This window comes from Zosterops lateralis (assembly GCF_965231275.1).
Source record: "Zosterops lateralis genome assembly, chromosome: 1".
NCBI lineage: Eukaryota > Metazoa > Chordata > Aves > Passeriformes > Zosteropidae > Zosterops > Zosterops lateralis.
In genome coordinates, this window is record NC_139762.1 from 98981538 (window position 1) to 98999090 (window position 17553).

A 17553-nucleotide genomic window follows, 5' to 3' on the forward strand; every position below is an offset into this window, starting at 1 on the left:
AAACTAGAATTCTTCCCTGCTATCTGAGCTGAGCAGAACACTATGGACAGTGACTGAAGGAAAAAATTGTCAAATATTTTAAAATATTTGCACCTGCAGTGTTCCAGAGGTCATTCAGTTACTCAAGATGTGTCTACAGAGACAAGTCAAGGCATGTGCCTGAGCTGCTCATGCTTGTAGCTGGTTGGAGAGGGTCCAACTCAGCCTGGAAGCCTCAGAGGTGGTACAGGACACCAGTAAATATGACAGTAACCTCAGCAGAGGTTATTTCCTAGGTCAGAGCTCTGAGCAACGTGCTACCAGCTACAGCTTCCAGGCCACACCTGTCTCACACCCAGTAAGCTCTGAGCAGGGCTGTGCTGGACACCCAGCTGTCCACACCCATCCACTTATGTCACGTGAAGAAGGGACAGACATCTTGACAATGTAATAAAACAGGGTCATTGTGGGATTAACCTCTGTCTGTCTTTGAAAATAAGCTCCCTTGACTTTGCTTTCATATTAACACAGCAGCAGGGAGCCACTGCACTGTCACAGGGTTGATAAGCACAATTGCATGCCACTGGCTTGACCTATATACTAAATGGACAATACACAACCAGAAGCACTCCTACTTTATTTGCACTTTGTGAAAGTAATTAAGGTAGTGTATACAAATGCAGGCTCTAGATTTACTTACCCTAAATACATTATAAAGGTCTGTAATGACCGATACCTTTGAAAAGAAGTGAGGATCTACAAAGAATTGATATTTTCCAGGAGTCTAAATATATGTTAAGGAAATTTACTTTGATTATATACAGTCATTATCTTTACTTAGCTTTCATTACAAGCAATAAAAGCAGTGCTGAGGAACTAAAGAGAAGATATTCTTCTCTCCTTTCAGACTGAGTGGAAGTTTGGGACAGCGATTGGAAGGGATGAGTCAGAGCCATGCCCCCATCTCCTTCCTGTACAGAGTGTGAACCATCTCCACACGGTATCCACTGCAGCAATTAATATTAATCATCTGATTAACAGAGCAATTAATATTAATCATCTGATGCATATTAAAGACATGAACTTTCGCTAAAGACTTACAGTCCTGAGATCTTGCTCCTCAAAAAAAAAAAAAAAAAAAAAAAAAAAAAAAAAACACAACAACAACAACAACAACGAAAAAACTGATCAAAAATCAATACAATTTAGAATCTGGAAATTTGTAGGCTGCTTGTAAGAACACAAAAAAATGGTGTTAAAGAAGACTATCACAGTGCAGGACATTAATGAAAGCTATAATAGGGAAAGAAGAAGCCTTCATTCCACTTCAGAAATATGTGTCATATGTAGGATAAAATACAAAGCTAAAAAATTCTTCATTACAGTAACTGTAATATTTCTTTGGTTTAAAATGTAAATATCAGAAAGAAGAAATAATTGCCTCTAGCATGTAGGAGAAGCGAATATAGGTGACCTTGCCCCTAATGAGTAACAGCTGTCTTAATTACCTAATTCAGCCTCCCCCTGATGAGTCACAGCTATAGCCAATAAAGATAAGTATGATAATAGGGGTTGGGTTGGCTGGTGAGGGAGAATCAGGGAGGAGGGAATGAGAATTCCTTTTCATGAAGAAGAAGGATCCTGGGGAGAGAGAATCACTGCTGTGAGGTCAGTTTGGGTCTGCAGTTAGAGCCTGTTGTTGGAACCTGCAGTCACAGTCTAGCTGGGTAAAAGCCTGCAGTCAGAGTCTGCAAACCAATACCTGCAGTCAGAGGATGCAAGGGAAACCTACAGTAGGAGCTTGCTGCAGCCAGAGTCAGTGACTTTGGTGTCAGGATGACTGAGCTGTAAAGAGGAATAAACCAGGACCCTTTTCATGCTGTAATAAACAAGAAGTCTGTGTCTCAGCTTATTTCTGCCCTCTAACACAAGGGCTGCTGCAACAAAAGCTTTTCCTGTCATGGTCAAGACTATCAAACAGGGGTAGTTCACCCAGTACAAATAATAAATAAAAATAGGCAGAGTCCATCAAAATGAGAAAGTCACTCCTTGTTGTGTAACAGAAAGGCTTTTAGTGCTGTGATTGAAAGTTTAGAAGCTCTCAAATAATGAAAAGAATTTATGAACTTTTCAGTGACAATTTGGTCTCACAAAGGCCTTGTGCATTGCTATTGATTTTCAAGGATTTGAGCTATTATATCATCTGGGGCTCACTTCAAATAATTTATTTCATCCTACCTGCTTGCTGAATTTCCTATTTCACCTTGTCTTTCCGAACGCAAACCCAATGAAACAGCTCCTGTCACAGATATACATTTGTTTAGTACATACTTCCCAAGGGTCCTTTACTGAAAGTCATGTAAACAACAGTGCTAGCTATGATTTGCATCACATTTTCCTATACTCAAATCCAAGACTATTTCCTAGCAAACGGGAACTAAATCACTAAGACTGCAGAGAAACAACGTATTAGTACTTATCCAAACCACTAAAATAAACAAAAATCATATATCTGTTGGATTAAAGGAGCTCTGCTTTTCACGAGAAGCACTCTCTGTTTTACAGCAAACTGAATTTACCAAGAAAAGCCACTTTGAAGCATTTTCAATGGCAAAACCAGCATGAACAAACACCCAAAATCCCTAATCTTAAAAAGAAATCTGAAGCCCTTCGGCAAAAGTAGTTAAAAAGAACAGTTCCCTTGAATGGTGGTGTGCCGGCCTTTAGGGAGCCACCCAGACGCAAAGGAAGGTATTTCTGCAGACTAATTTTTGCCTAGGGTGGCCACTGTCTTTCCAAGGACTCCATCTGCAGTCAGCAGAGAAGAGAGAGATGCCCTCAAAATGGCAAACCAGAGCCAGAGCCAAATTTGACTTCTCTGAATTGCTCTCCTGGGGAAATTTTTCTATTTTCAATGACAGTAGAGCTTTCAGAGGCACATTATTAATCTTGGGTAAAGGGAGAATACTCAACTGAACAAGAATCAATGGGTAATCCCCACCAATTCAGAGTTTTGTTTTCCCTCCTTTGACACCTTTTTGAATTCTGTTAAATAACTTGAGCAGGAAAGAAGAGTATCTTACATCTGCAGTATACTTATAGTTTTCCATTCTGAAACCTGTTCTATTTTCCTCAACCTGTAAGAATTTATTTTTGTTTTTAACATCTGTTGTAGAAATCAGAATTTTAAATAAGCCTTTACTTCTTCTAATATATCAAAATGAATAAAAGACTAGAATGATCTTATTCAAAAGAATACAACTCTATCCTAGACCCTTAAAACATTAAATGATCTCTTAAATTTAGCTTATTTCTATTTCATGAAACGAAGCCTGATTTCCTGCAAGTAGCAACCCAACATGACAAAGTATACAGTGCTGCAGGAATGCCTCTTTTATTTAAGGAAATAGTTGCAATTCAGTACCAAAAAGATTGTTTCCTGACTGAGAAGCCAGACTCAAATAAACCAGACTGCCTAAAAATCTTCTGATACTATTTGCAGATAGCAGCAAACAGTAGATATTTTGAAAAGTGGGGAGTCTGCACCTGAAAAAGGACCTCCCAATGCCATCCTGTAACAAGAAAGTGATTCCTGACTAAACCATTCTTCTTTGCCTTAAATAGAATGGCTTGGATTTCCTACATACAAGGTATACTTTATTTATTGATATGCATGGATTCATGTGGATAACTCCTATTAAAACTAATGGAAGTTAAATGCATCAATCCTCGAGTATTACTATTAAAACATGCCTGACTTGTACCTATGATTAGCATTAACATTAGACTTGCTTCACTGTCTTCAGCAGTCAATCATTAATAATTTTTAAGTGTCGATAATCATTATTCACCTTCCTTAAAATACAGCTGTTAGGACATAGGGAGTTTTCATTCCTCAGCAAGTCATAGAGCAGAACTAGTCCTGAACATCCTCTCTGCTACAGCTTTTCAAAACATAGGAGGCACTTCATGAGAACTATGTGAGCATTTTGAGGAGCAGGGTACACTGGAATGTGTGCATCTGTCTTGTGGGATGAAAATTTTCATGGATTAGTAAAAGAAGGGTGTTTAGAAACTTAAAGTGCTTATTAACATTTTAGAAGTGACTAATATTGTGATTTATCTATTCTCCAGTTAATCACATTCTGTCAATAAATGAATAAACTGCTTCAAACCTAATTTGATGTAAACCACGAGCTGAGAAGGATTTTTCCTGTAAGCATAAATAGTGGATAAATATACTAAAGTTAGGCACAGACTCAGTTTAACACCCAGGTCAAATCACAATGATGTCTATGTATACTCAGTTTATGGTCCATTCTAAGGAAACAGTGTGTTCAACCTGAGGAAATATTAACACTGAGAGATAATTAGAGGTGAGATGTTTTGCCACCACACACCCAAAACCTCTGCTTCTCCTCTTCAGTTTTGGGGGGGTGAAAATATGACTTCAAAAAAGCATCTGCTGATTTTGTAAATACCCATTTCTTTGAGTTATTAGTCTTTAACACTTTGGTCTCCCACATCTTTCTGGACCTACTGGTCACACTCTTCTCACGTACCTCAGGATACATTTGCTCTACTGGCCACAAGGTCACACTGCCAGCTCATGTTCAACTGGTCATCCCCCAAAATGCAGAGCTGCTCTCTAGAAGGTGAGCCCTCAGCCTGTGCTGGTACTTGGTGTTTTCCTCCCCAGGCACAGGGCCCTGCTCTTGCCCTGGTCGAACCTCATTTGGTTTCTCCCTTCCCAAATCTTCAGTGTCTTCTCCATTGTAAAATTATTTTGTTTCCTTACAAATTCAAGTATTTGCATCACCTGCTTCTGAGATTTTGAAAATCATATGACTTCTTAAAAACAAAAAAACAAAACAAAACAAAACAAAAAAAAAAAAAAAAAAAAAAAAAAAAAAAAAAAAAAACACTGTGATTAAAAAGGACTTTTTTTCTTTAAATAAAATGTATTAGAAGTTACAAAAGGAAAACGTAATTTTTATTTTTTTAGCTGTAGCCCAGAGACAGATTTTTCTCTTCACAAAGTAGAAAATTGAATTATTCTGAGTGCTTTCTCTTTCCTTCTCTTATCCTCTCATCTTTCTACAAGCAAAGGAGCAGTCATTAAAAAAACATGGAGTCTACAAAGATGAAAAAAAGACTGTGTAAAGCTAAGAGGAAGGTTTAATAAAAACATTGCTTATACCTTTTCTTTTTTCTTTTTTCTCTTTTCTCTTTTCTTTTTTCTTTTTTCTTTTTTCTCTTTTCTCTTTTCTTTTTTCTTTTTTCTTTTTTCTTTTTTCTTTTTTCTTTTTTTTTTTTCTTTCAAGCCAGAGACACTCATCCAGTAATAGAATCTGGAAACAGAACACAAATCCCATCCAAGAAGCAGAAAATGTAATGATCTTAAAGTCTGATGTTCATGATGTCTCTCAGTTAGTGAATGGCAGCAGTGGCAACTATATAGCAACAAATATCATGCAGAAAACTATTTTTTAGTGAAGGGCTGCTGCAGACTGAGACGCATAAATATCAGTGCCCTCATTTGCAATAAATATTTAAACATTATATTAAAAAGAAAAAGAAAAGAAACAGAAATTGTGGCCCTATTACCATGATTTGTTTTTAAAGAAGCTAAAATTGTGTATCATTAAGCTGGCAAACTGCAACACTGAGAAAATGTTGCTGGGGCAATTCTGTCCTCTTCTGCTTTTTCTCCTATGTAGCAGTGCTTTTTACCACTTGTCATTTTCTGTCAGCTGTGATTCTTAGCAAATACATACATAAACACATTTGAAAAAAAATGCATATTTGTGTGTAAGATGCAAGTGATATAGGGGTTAAATTCTTTGTTGTTTAAATCCCCATAACTTAGTTGATTTTCACAGAGTTGCATCACTTTGCCCCTGCTAAAAATCTGGCCCCACAGTTTTAATAAAGTAGAGGCAGAGCCAAAATTTTCTGAGAAAGAATAAAAAACAGTTGTAATGGGGTTCTCCATGTTTGCAGCCTCACCAATATTTACCCTAACCGTAAATGAAAAGTAACTTAATTCTCTCACTTGCTGTAAGCTGAAAGTGAAGGAGGGAGGAGGGGCAGAGAAGCAAGGGATGTGCTTTCTGTGTCTACAGGAAGGGTAGTTCAGTGTACAGGCTGACAGTGTTATTTCCACAGTCCTGGATTCAGTTCTGCTTTGTGCTGCAGAAATGTACCACAGTGAGTAAATTTATGGATCAAAGCTAAAATTTAGACTAAATTTACCTCTAATATTAGTCACTTACTCCTCTCCTGTCCCTTTGTGTGGTATCTAGCCCCATTCTCTGGCACCCAGCTCCCCTGTGCAGGAGCTGGGTAGAGGCAGGACTCCCACCCCAAGCTGCCAAGACAACACAGCAGTAAACTGGTTCTGGTCTTCTTCTCTGGCCTCCAAAGTTGTGCTACTCTACGCTGTGATCAGAGCATCCCACTCTTTCTAAGACAGATTTTCTTTTTCCTTTTATTTTTATTTTAAATTGCAGGTAGCAGGAGCAAAACACAACCCAAACTCTCACAACACAGTCTCATGGAAGAAATATTTAGTGCATTTCTTTGCATGTTCCGAAACTGGGAGAGTTGATTTCATTCTGTTTGTATTTGTGTTTGTATTTTTATTTGCATTTGTACTTGTATTTGTATTTGTATTTTTTCTTACCAGTAGATTCAGCTATCTATTTTTGAAGATGCAACAGGGCAACAAATCAGAGCTCATGTCCAACAGTTCTTCAGATAAGGATGTGCTAAAGTGCAGAAAAAAAATTTAGTGAGTCACCAGTCTAGAAAATATAAACAGTGTGAAGAAACAAGTGAAGGAGGACATCAGGATGGGATCTTCTTTTTATCCACTGAGTGTCTGCAAACAGTCATGTAAAATTTGTGCCACCTACAGCTATTACAACACATTTTTGACCATTTTATTTGAAGTTATCTGCCCTGATAGCTAAATTCTGAACATTTTTGCACACAACTTTTAAATGAGCCTAAATCAGTTTAAGTGAAAAGACTGAAGAGCTTTTGATCAGTTCAGTATATGACTTGCAAAGATGACATTAGACTCCTTCCTTCAAAGCCTTAATTTGATATGTTACAGGTACCACAGAGAAATCAGCAATTAAAGCCAAAACTGATACCTTCAATGTGAGAGGGGGGAAAACCTAAATACCATCCGAACTGCACGGTTTTCTTGAAAAATGAAAAATAAGACACTGTAGGTTGGCTTTCTTTGCTCTTTGATGTTGTGTGTCTTCTTTAAAAAATTAGAAAACCTCCCATTATCCTCTGAAAAAAAATGAGTACTGGCCTGAAACCCACTTCATTTTCCTGAGAGCAGATATGATTATATGGATAAATCCGGTTGTGAACTTAATAAGCTTTGGCAGAAAACGGACTGAAGGAAGATGAGCAATAGAACAAGCCAAGAAAAATACCCAAATTAACCTTCAATTCCTTCAGTGACATCTAAACATGCTAAAGGAAAGTTTGTGAGTTAATTTCACAAGGCTGTATCTCTCCATTAGTGTAAGCAACAAGTGGGGAATTACAAAGTAATATAAAATATATTTTGGAGAGAACATTTTAGGTATTTTAGAGAAGCTCTTTTTGACCTTTCTTTAAGCCATAGTTTGTAGCTCAGCTTTTTGTTTGTTATCTACTCAAAGAAGTATATGTTCCATGGTGGACATGCCACTGGACTGAATTAAGCAGAGCAAAGTGAGAATCGACTCGTCCATTCCCAAAAGTCATTTTAAGGGGATGTTATTGTGAAAAAACTTGACCTAACAGCATTAACACCCACATTTCTGGAACATTGAGGGACCAAGTCCAAAAGAAGTATAATATGGAAAAAAGGAGAGAAACTAAAATTGCTGCAATTAACAATTGTATGGCAATGACACCAAGAAAAATGCAGTCTTTTCTGTGCTTCTCAGAGAAGACTTAATGCCCAGAAATGACTCTTTGGACCACTGCTGTTCTAATAATAATGCATGTTCTCACTTATAGGATAATCCCATCTATTTTTTCTGACTGAATCTGTAATTCAAAGAGAGATTACCTAAGGTACCTAATTACTCGGTGATGCTGCCTATCTCCAATTAGACATGCTCATATTTGGAAATAGACACTACCATTTACCAGCAGCAGCTTGGGGAATATTTTTCATTATAACGTTTCCTACATGTACTGTATGCAATATTTGTCAAAATAGACAGGAGGGAAAATATACATTAACTTAGTGAAATAAAATATTTTAAAATGTTGTATTCTACTTCCTTGCCAACTGCTTTATATCCACTGGTACTTGATTTGAATGCTATAAACAAAATAATCTCAGTGAACAGCAAATAGAAGGATGGAGAAGGCAGAGATCAATGTCATCACAGCTTACAGTAGATTTTTTTCTTTTATGATAGTGATAAGCTGGGGAATCACACTTTATCTGAGTAGGTTTAGGGCAGAGGGTTAGGGAAAGATCCAGCCATGATGGAAAGCATTCCGTATGTTCACCTGGAGATAATTCACATCAGCAGACCTAGTGGAGGAACTAAAAGATAAAAAACGGGTGAGAAAAAACCCTTAAGCATGTTGCAAAACCTGTGACTGCAATTGCCTGAGGTGCCTGTGCAGGGTGGGCTCTGCCCAGCAAGGTTGTTCTGCCTCTTTTTGGATCCATGAGTTTGCATGGTTGCCTCCTGGTGCAGTGATCAAAGGAGCCCTGGCAGCCTGAGACCATCAAAAGGGAACAGGAGGAGGAAATAAACAATTCTAGAGATTTACTGTTTTCATTATTCTGAGCTGGTAAGGACTGAGGGCATCACTTCTCCAGCCCTTTAGGCAGCAGCGGCTCAGATCTGCCAGACTTGCCATGACAATGGTCTCATCCGACAGTTCTGGACCATTGAGACACACAGTGCACTTTAAATGAGATCACAGGGAAACCAGTAGCTTTTAGGTTTTGTTTTTTCACAGTGTGACCCAGGCTGTCAGGCATACCAGGTCCAAGACTATTGCAATGATAGGCAAGAACTTTGTGAGGATGGGTGATGTGAAAGTGCAATTGTCCTTTTCCCACAGTTCATCTGCCTGTATCAGTACTGACTTCTATCCTCTTCCAAGGAGCATCTGCAGTGTCAGCAGGTACCTCTATGATAATGGGTTCAATTTCCAGTGGCTGTGCCTTTGAACTGCTTGCTTTCTTCTGTGTTAAGGTGATTATTGTTGCCATAGCTACCACAGACTGCTATGAAACCTTTGAAGAAGGTAACCATATGAAGTCAAGGTGTTCCCATCACACCCTCAATATATGCAGATTCCAGGGGTGTTCCCACAGGGTTTCACTAGCCATGTGCCTTCCCCAGGGAAGCATAACCCTGGCAAACAAGAGATATATGAGCATGGAGAGAGCTGAATGTGCGCTTTTCCAAAGATCATTGGAGTTCCCCCTGCTTCCTTTCTCACAGTGTGTGCCAAGGACATATGGGGAGATCCCACAGAAATCTGCATCAGCTGGGTGGTGGACCTGGATTTCCCAGGCACGCACTTACCTGATGTCCTCTCTTCTCAGTGCTGTGCTTAGGGACATTTTTTCTGCTTTCTGTTGCAGCCTTGCATCTATCTTCATTGAGGCTTCTCAGGAGACACTGACAACAGAACCTACTTGGAACACTTGATTTGTCAGTGGGTTGAACATTTTGCTGCAATGGTATTCCTGTGATGTGTGACATGGGCACACAACAAAGAAACAGTGAAGGTTGTAGGTAAATAGTCAGTCAATCTTTGTCCCAGAAAGAAACAAATAACTCTCAGCAAACTGAGTAAAAAAATCCCCTCATGTTATCATCTCTGTCTCTATCGCTCATTTGCTCCAAATCAGGACCTCTCCAGGGGTTCTACCATATGCTTGCAAATGTACTGGAATTTTGTATTAAAAGCTATCATTCACTATTGACAAAACCATGTAGTAACATAACAATAAGATCATGAACTTGTGAAGCTCAGAAATCATCACAATGTAAGACACTACTGCATCAATATTTATAAGTACTCAAACCACTCTTGCACGTATGCTTCCACTCTTCTTACTTCAATCACCTCTTTCCTGGAGCAAGGCAGCTCTTCTCCCTCTTGCATCAATTTCACAAGCTGTAAATAACAGGAATTAGATTCCTTCCCCATCTCAGTAAAGGTCTTGAAGAGCTACAAAGGAAAAATTTGTATTAATGGAGGCTGTTACTATCATATGAAAATATTAAAAGAAATTGCTTCTTATTTACATTGGTTCTATTTCTTGTCAAAACCTTAAATATTTGCATCCCACACAATATTGGGAATTATCTTTTATATTATATATTTTCCACTGGAGAGGCCATAAACCCTAATTGATTCCTGGCTCCAGTGAATAACATCAGGTTGGGTAAGTGTAGGAAACAATAAGAGTGTAGTGCAGCTGAGATCAATACAGCTTGCTTCTGAGCTCCACAACCAATCTCCTGGGTACATACGCTGATAAATAGACAGCACTGCCCCTCAGCTACACTCCATTAGCTGCATTTTTCCTCAAAGTGTCAGAAAGCAAGTGGTATACCTAGCATTAGATCAAAAACAACAAGAAGGTTTTGTCATTCTGCTGGGGACACTTGGCTGACATTTGCATTAGTTGCAAATGCTATTAGTAGCTCATTTATCTTGATTATTATTCTTTACAGAAGTCAGCAGTGGCTTTGCAAGTATTTGTAAAAGCAGCAATAAGATGAATTTTAAATTTCAAATGTTCCATTCTCCAAAAATAAAACAGCTTGAAAAGAAAATATGTTTACTGCAAACAAAATAAATATACTAAAGTAACAGCACTGAGCTTAAAGTATTATAGTATGACATCAAAATCCTGAACTGTGCTTTCAAAAACCTGGTAAAGTATATTTTCAGGTGTTAATCTTTTAAAACTACATTGGCATCATTTCCACAAAAAAAAAAAAAAAAAAAAAAAAAAAAAAAAAAAAAAAAAAAAAAAAAAAAAGTGTGAGTGAAATAACCAAGTTACAGATACTGTGTTCTTTTTTTAGGTTCGTAAAATCTTCTCAAGGCATCTAAGGCATAGTCATTAGTTTCACAATAAGATAACTGAAAAGAAATTCAGTTCACCTTCATAAAGTAAGAAAAAGGGTTCAAAGATCAGAAATGTAATGGCAAATCCTTCAAAGGACGCATATACAAGGCTGTATATACCAATAGCTTACTAGAAACTCAGCTTCCCCTCCTTTTCCCATTCCCTCTTTGATCTCAAGCTAAACATCAGAACCCAGCTTTTAAAAAGACTTCAAGTGCCTTTCATTTTCTCTCAGCTGCCTGAGGAGCAACAACTCCCGCATCTTACATGAAAGAATTTATTTCTCCCTAAAAATAACTTTAGTTTCAAATGCCCCCTGCAAAGAGGTTGAAATAATTTATCCTCGACTCTGTGAAGACAAAAGAAGGAAATTGCATGGGTAAGCCTTTACCTTTACAGCAGGAAAAAAGGCAGAGAAGTCATTACAGGTCTGGCTGGAGCAGTAATGGAATATTTCCTGCTTGTCACTTCTGTAAGAAGGAGGCAGAGTTTAGATGTGGCAACCTTTGGGCCCCTCGCACACAGATCATTAACATCACCCATGCTGGCTGAGTTGTTATTAGGTATAATCTAGAAATTCTTATCCTTCAGGTACTTTGTGGGTTCCCCCCTCCCTTACTTCCTATAAATGCTGAGAGCTCTGGGACTTTCTGCTCATTTAAACTATTAATTTTCTTTGCTTCTCGGCTAACATTGCTCTGGGTCAGGTACATAGCATAAGTTTTTGCTTTCAATATTAATTTAACAGGCAAGGTCTGGAGGTTCCACTGCTCACAGACAAACTTTTCTTTGCTCATTCTTTCTTGTGTCATGTCACAAGTCAGGATAGAGAACACCTACAGGGGATGAAAAAGCCTCCAAGGCCAAATTCAGATCAATTACCCAGACAAGGTTTGTGTCCTCATGTGCAATAGAGCTGCTTTTCGGATTTCAGGACTGTAGAAGCATGAGAGATTTCACCACTGATATTTGGCCCAGTAGACCAAGAAAATACCATCACTCCAGTTTCCTTGTATATTCCATTAGATCATCATGTCTGGTGACAACCCCATAAAAAGTGCTGATATCCAAAACATTACAGAGCTCTAAATTCCCATTTCAGAGATTTTGATATGTTTTTCCTCAAAAAGTCTCTTCATTCAGAAATCAATGGGCTTTTGTGCAGAGGCCTAAGTGTCTTGATGTTGTGAAATATCTTGCTTACTAGCAAACAATAAGACAGAACTAATGAACAGTTACATGATGCAATTTTTAAATCTTTAAAACTGAGAGAGATCCAGATTTTGTCATGATTGATGCTGCAAATATGAGGATATGCAAAATGTTTTGACATTTCTAGCTTAAGCCCCGTTACACATCCCGTGTGCTTTCTCTCAGAGGTGCATTTTGGCATGAAAGGTTCTCTTCCCAGCCAGGAGCCAGATGGACCACTCCATGAGCCTTCACACTGTAAATAAAGTTTGGCCCTGAAAAGACTAATGATTGTAATAGGGACGCTGTTGCAGAAACAGATAATATGTAAAAAAAAAAAAAGATAAACATTTGTTTTAAGCTGTGATTTTATTAGAGGCTTAGGCTGTCCTTTTAGTTGTGCATGAAAAATACTTTGCATAAACAGGTAATATGGTTTACATGTGCCAGTACCAGATTCTGTGTCTGGGGACTTGTTAAACTCTTGTTTGTGTAGCGCACAGAGAGTAGGTTCACGTGTGAGAAAAAGCTCACTTGGAGGCTCACACTAGCTGGCCCTGGCTTGATCTTGGCCTTCTTGTAGCATGAGCCTGAAACATCTGCACTGCTAAAGGAAGAACAAGCTCCAGCACAAGGCACATCCCAGAGTGAAAAGGAATTGAAAACTTTTAGGCTCTAGATTTAGTGCCAACTGACCTACCTGGCACAATTTTGAATTTTAGCAGTAGACTGTGACTACTGCCTACATGTCTAAAACTGAAGAGTAGAACAGGTTGGTACCACAGAGAAGTGGGGGGATTAGGAGGACCTCAAACAACCTTTAGGTAGCATTATCTTGACTGTGATATGTATACCTACAGAGATCCCACCCAGAAACAGAAGACTGTAACTTTCTTCCTCCTATTGCAAATTTAAGACAGTCCCTCCAATCCAATCTTAAAAGACTCACTTGAGCCTAACAAGAAAGCTGCCACAAATGCAAAGTGTTTTCATTTATCTGTAGCATTTAAGATTCTCGAATTTTATTACTTTCATCTGTAACAGATACATAGAGAGGACAATGCTAAAACTACTACATAATGTAATTCAGCATAGGTAGCTTACTGTTAACATATAGCTTTGATATTCAGAAAAAAAAATCAATATGCTTTTCATTTATTTTAGCATTTATGAGAAATTTTTAGTCATGCGGATCCCACATAATGAAAATATAATTTATAATAACTTTTCTGAAGTATAGGGAAGCAATCTTTAACAACAAATGTTACAGACTCACACTCATTACCACAACTTCACTATTCGTCTAGTAATTCTTTTTTGCAATGTGACCATGAAAGATGACTCATTGCCATGCTTTAAATAGAAGCATTCTTTATTACCAGACAGGAACTTATTCAAGAAGGTCTTCATTAGTTACATGCAATATGTTTATGATGAATTCCATGTAGTATGGGCATATGCACAGTAGCAAATTGTCTTGATAGTGGTGGCTTTGGTAATCATTTTAACAACATCAGAAAACTCTTCAGAATACTCAAATGCTGGTTGTTGGGTTTTTTTTTTTTTTTTTTCATTTAATTACTTCAGCTTTCCATTTCTTCTAAAAAAATGGGACTTTTAAAGCATAAACATAGGGGTATTAATGTGTCTTTTCAGAATAAAAACAATTTCTTTCACTACGGACAATTCAGACCTACAAGGAAGCAGCTTAATACCACTACAGCCAATCGCATGATCACATCGGGAGTGGATATGGTCCTTCTAGGTGAAGACTGGGGATCCTCTGGAAAGATGGTCAGTTAGATGGTGAAAATAACCTCCTTATTAAGCAGATATCTGTGACATCAGTAGCTGATTTGCCCAGGCGCTCCACAAAGGAGATCTGTGAGAAAGGAGAAGAGAAAGGGAGGAAAATCTCCTCAGCTCAGGCAGCAGGCTGCAGTGAGCGCAGTCCTTGCTGTGTTTCTTCATTCTTTTTTGCAAACCCTCTATAAGCTATGCTAGCCTGGAGCTGAACAGAGAGGCTATGGCCCTTGCAGAGTCCCAGCACTTCAGTGTTTTGGTATTAGTCAGCTGGTGGACTGTGAGCATTCTGACAAATCACAGAGATTGCTTGAAGGGTCAAACTACAGTCTACTCAGGAAGAATGGGCAGCTCCTTTCTTTCAAGTCACTGGTGATGGTATCATGCCAAACTTGAATACCCAAATAATAAACTCTTCTATTAAGAGTCCTGTATTCAATATCACAGAGGTGTTTTCTTTATAGCAGCTCCTGGATCTTGAAGAGAGAATTTGCCTGAGTGATTACTTCTCTGTTTGTCATTGGCACCTGAATGAAATAACATCTAATTTTGCAGAGAAGACGAAACAGTTTTTTCTGAAGCAACATCTTGTATAGATAATGATCCATTGGAACTAAGGACTGGTTTCAAACCAACTTCTGAGATGTAAAAAAGGACGCACAAATCATTGTAGAAGTGGAATGAAAAGCAAACTACTTCTCAGGTATCTAGAGATGCAGTCTAGTGGAGACTTCAAGTGCCAAAGTGACTAAGGATGCAAACAACCTATCTGAGGAAGAGAAAGGTCTGTTGGAGTGATGAGAGCAAACCTAGAACATGAAATAATCCTGGAAGTAGACTAAAGAAAATACTCTGACCTAGAAATCACTGAAAGCAGAACTGCATTTTTTGTTCTCATTGTAGGCTTGTGCAGAATCCAGTTTTTTTCTGTCATTCTGAAGTGGGAGGGAGAAAATTGCATGGCAGCAAAAAAAAAAAAAAAAAAAAAAAGGCTCTTCCCTATTCAGATTTGAAGTTAATTCTTAGAGACAATACTTCCAACTGACAAAACTAATGTAGCTGGGGATCTGGCAGGTACAACTGCCACCTTTCCTGGTAGTTGAACATCTCTAAGTGGAACAAACCTTCTCTTTTGAGGACTGCAAGTTTACGAACACCAATGGTATATGTACAAATCTTGTTTCCAGGGTGCATGGGAGCTCTATGAGTTCCAGATACTATTATATTACTATATACTATTATATATGCTATATTGCTAGTATTATATACTATTATATATACTATTATATATACTATTATTATATACTATGCCATTATATACTATTATACTATTATTCTAGATACTATTCCAGATACTCATATTGTGACAAGCTTGCTCTCTAACACTCAAAATTGCCCAAATATCCATCAAGACATGGTGGGCACTGGGAGTAGTGATGTAAACATGAACAGAAGTCTCTGGTTTTATTGCTTGTTATGGCACAAATCAAGTAACTCATAATATTTGGTATTTAGTTTCCCTTCTTCCCATCCCTTTCTTTGAAAGACTGCAAGGATTTAATATTTCATAAACAAACTCAGCAGTTTTAAAACTACAGTTTGATATATATCATGAATACATTGCATGTTACTGTAACAGCCTTTGCAAATGAGAACTTTCCTTATGACAAGAAAATTTCAGGAGCTCCTCTGCATACTACATATTGATCAGCTGTCTCTCATTTCTCTGATATCAAGTAATAGTGACTTAAAGTGGGAGAGGTGGTAACATCCTCTTTGGGAGCTACTGTAGTGGAGTTTTAAGTAATTTTTCTCTCTCCAGTGGTCTGCCTTCAGGACTTCGATAATGCTCTGCTTTCTCCTTCTCCTCTTTTAATCTGCCAAGAGAATTAATAGATGGATCCAACCTGGGTGTTGGATTACTTTCTTGGATTCTTAAGGGGAGAGGAATCTCTTACCTAAAAAATTCGCCCCACTAGCTGAATTTTGATAAAGCTTTCACTGCTCCACAAAATATAACTTTTTCCATCTGAAAAGGTTTAAAAATGTTGACCTGCTCTAGCAGTGAAAGATCTTGATTTCTGGCATAATTGATCTGGTATCCATCACTTTTTCCTTTGAAATTACAATCTTAAATAATGTGGAATCCTTGGATAGTGTGAGTGAAATGTCTGCTTCTAGAACAGCAAATGAAATAAGTGCTGGTACCACTTGCTAGATGGGGTACAAATACACCTGTTTTTTATTGAGTGCAATAATTGTTTCTCAATACCCGATCTACAAGCGGTTCTTAATTGAGTATTGTCAGCACTATTACATGGTAGTGAATTTGGACACCTCTTCTCTATCCACTTAGGAAAATGCCATTGCTTAGTCAGAAGCCTTACATTGCGACAAGGAGGAAAGTATGGTGAGATAAGAATAGAAGTGCATCTGGATAAATCTATCACAATTCGGTGACAAGGAGGAGCGTAACAGGATATTAAACTCTGTAGAGCAAGGCTGCTGGGATGTTGGCTTTCTGTGAGGTTTTTGGCTTATTTTCTCCTCTGCCAAGGTCAGTATGAATAACACAGGAAACAAAGATGTCGAGTTCAGACTTGGAATGTTTATTATATCTTATCTATTTACAGTATTTACAGGCTCACGAGCCATGAGCTTAACTAGCAAGCTAGGGAAATGAGGTAAAATTGAGTGCTTCTAACTCTTTCCAAGGTTATCCAAGCAATAAGTACTCAATACCAAGGTGACATCTCTATTATTTATATTTGTGGCCCAATAATGACCACTCAAGGCCTGCAATGCAAACCTTTTTCACCCAATTACAGAAAACCACCCAAACCCATGAAGAAGAAGGAAGAAGAAGGCAAATAAGAAGGACAAAGACAACACCAAAAATTCTCCATCTTGACTCATATGTATTACTATACACCAAAACCCCAAATTCTAAGTTTCTATGATTCCAACACCTTTCCAGTTTAGGTGACCAATCTTTAAAGTGGAAAAGTAAGCTTCAAGCTGGTAAGATCCATCCCAAAAACATGCTCAGACTAAAGTACTCGATGTATCTGAGGGAGCAAACAAACACCACTTGAGAAGTAACAGCTTTCAAGAGCACATTCTTCTCAAGGGACTTTGATTGCTGATCAATCCAAATGATGGACTGCCTAATACAGTAGTTTTATTACTGTCTCCAAAGCCAACAAGTTCAACTTATTTATTTGCTCTGCACTTCCCTTACACTTAAGAAGATTCCCAGGGCATGGATGGAAAATATATTTATGTACAAAGCAAAACAAATTATACTACTATGCAAATGCTAGAGCAACTTCCTGGGCCACTAGACCCTGTGGCCTTTTGGCAGCTACCTGCAGGCATAAACAGCAAAAAAATTCCAAACATAAGGCTGAAATTCTCCAAGACCATAATACCTTAAAAATAATCTA